Genomic DNA, 2,831 nt, shown 5'->3' with positions numbered 1-2,831 from the left:
AGCCCGGGAGGAGGGGAGCCCCGGCGCCTGACCAACCTGGCCGCTCTGCTCCCTGCACGGAGCCAGCCAGCTCACCGGGGCTTCACCCCACGACGGGCTGGAGACGCCGCCGCGCCCGGAGAGGCTGCAGGAAGCGGGCGCGACGGTTGGGACTTCCCTGCCGCCTGCGTCACGACAAGCCGCCCCGGACTGAGCCAAGCTGCCGAGAGCGCCCCGGAGCTCGGCTCCCTTTCTCTTCCACGCGCGCCGCCGAGCGAGGAATCGCCGCCGCCGGGCGAGCTCCACCCGCCGCCGAGCAAGGCCGCCTCCACCCGCCGCCAGGGCGAGGCGCGCAAACAAAGGCGCCTCGGCCGGGGAAGCGGACGGTCGCCGGCGCTCCCTCCCGCCGCCCTTCCGCCGCCCTTCCGGCCGCGCGGAGGGGGGGGCCGAGGGGGCGCCCCCGCCGCTCGGCATAAAGGCTCCTCGCCCCGCCCCGCGTTGGCTCCGCCCGGCCGGGAGGAGCCGGGGCCCGCCGCGCCGGAGCCAGCCGGCCTGGAGGCGCATGGCCAAGCGGGCGAAGCGGGTGCCCTTGCAGCCGAGCGGCTGAGAGACTGGGGCGCTCTGGGGCGCCATCACGTTCACTTCCCCTACTAGGCCTTCGGTTGATTCACTTCCTTTGCACCCCCCCCCACCACCTTTCGGCCCGACGGGGACTCAAGAGGCAGCTGCCATTGTAAGAACATACCATAAAAACATAAGAAGAGCCCTGCTGGAGCAGGCCAGCCGTCCATCTAGTCCAGTGTCGTGTCTCACGCAGTGGCCAACCGGTTCCTCTGATCAGCCAACAGCAGGGCAGAGAGGCCGGGGTCTTCCAAAGAACATCAGACCAGTGGTCCATCTAGTCCACCATTCTGTCTCACAGGATGGCCACCCAGCTCCTCTAGAGGGCCAACAACAGGGCATAGAGGCTGAGGCCTTTCTAAGAACATCAGAAAAGCCCTGCTGGATCAGGCCAGTGGTCCATCCAGTCCAGTGTCCTGTCTCACATAGTGGCCAGCCAGTGCCTCTGGAGGGCCAACAACACGGCACAGAGGCCGAGGCCTTCCTAAGAACATCAGAAGAGCCCTGCAGGATCAGGCTAGTGGTCCATCTAGCCCAGCCTCCTGTCTCACACAGTGGCCAGCCAGTTCCTCTGGACGTCCAACAACAGGGCACAGAGGCTGAGGCCTTCCTAAGAACTAGCCCTGTGGATCAGACCAATAGTCCTTCCAGTCCACCGTCTCACAATGTGGCCAACCAGTTCCTCTGGACAGCCAACAACGAGGCCTTCATCAGAACATCCGAAGAGCCCTGCTGGATCAGGCCAGCATCCTGTCTCACACAGTGGCCAACCAACTCCTCTGGATGGCCAGCAACAGAGAAGAGAGGCCAACTCCTTCCCCTGATGCTGCCTCCTGGCTCTGGGATTCAGACATTTAGTGCCTCTTGAATGTGGAGGTTCCCCTCAGCCACCACGGCTAGTAGCCACTGATAGACCTATCCTCCACGAATCTATCTAACCCCCTTTTGAAGCCGTTTATTCCTGTGGCCATCTCTACATCCTCTGGCAGCCAACTCCACTTTTTAATCCCTCTCTGTGTAAAGCAGTATTTCCTTTTGTCCGTCCAGAACCTCCTGCCCATCAGCTTCATTGGATGCCATCAAGTTCTAGTCTTTTGGGAGACGCAGAAAATCTTTATCAACTCTCTCCACCCCATGCATCCCCCTCTATTTTATCCTCACAACAACCCTGTGAAGTAGGTTAGGCTGAGAAAGGGCGACTGAGCCAAGGTCCCCCAGGGAGATTCGAACCCTGTCCCCCAGATACTAGTCCGACACGCTTACCCTCCACACCGCGTTGGCTCTCTTTACTCAGAAGAAAGCCCTGCTGAGTTGACAGGGGCCTCAGCCCAACAGGATTGTGGCCGTCAGCCATCTCCTGAGATGTAACCAGATTAGGGAAAGCAGGATAGCAAAGTGGGAAAGTAGGATATAATGCTGTGAGTAAATAAAATTGCAGGGTTTTGGGGGGGAAACTGGATATTTGGTTGTGAAGACTGGGGGGGGGGCAAAGCAGGATATAGCGTCATAGAAAACCCCCAAGTCCGCCCTCCAAAGCAGCCGTTTTATCCAGGGGAGCTGATCTCTGTCGCCTGGAGATCAGTTGTAAATTCTGGAGATCTCCAGGGCCCACCTGGAGAGTGGCAACTTTAAACAGGCCCTTTCTTGGGAGCGTGACTTCAGGCATTTCCAGGAGTGTATCAAGGGAAATATGGCCCAAGGAACACGTTTTGCACCTGATGCCACCCAAGGGTGCCAGTGTGCAGCCGGTGAAGATAAGAATGTTTGTTCACGGGAGCATGGATTGGGAGCCTTCCCAGTCCTGCCCGCCTTGTGATGGCTTACCTGTGGGCACAGCGCACGGACTTCCCATGTGAGGTCACGTGCGGTCCATCTATCAATAGCCCTGGACTTTGCTATTTTTTTCCCCTGGCATTGCCTCACATGGGTTCATCACTTGGTGACATAAATTACAGATGAAATGTCTGCGTCTCCTCAGATGAAAGCATTTTTCCAGTGCACTCCCTTCACTCATTTGTGCAACCAAATGTTGAGAGTGGCTCTGGATTGGATCTCTGGGGTGTATCCCAGAGTGCTTGCCATTGCAGAGTCTTCTGTCTAGCCCAGTCCTCAAATATGAGAACCAGTTTAGTGTAGTGATTAGGAGTGTGGACGCTAATCTGGGAGAACCAAGTTTGATTCCCCACTCCTCCACATGCAGCTGCTGGTGTGACCTTGGGTCAGTCACAAGT

This window comes from Gekko japonicus, unplaced genomic scaffold (assembly GCF_001447785.1).
Source record: "Gekko japonicus isolate JY-2015 unplaced genomic scaffold, Gekko_japonicus_V1.1 scaffold170, whole genome shotgun sequence".
NCBI classification, from domain to species: Eukaryota; Metazoa; Chordata; class Lepidosauria; order Squamata; family Gekkonidae; genus Gekko; species Gekko japonicus.
The sequence above is the reverse complement of the archived record's forward strand: the minus strand, read 5'-3'. Positions refer to the sequence as shown.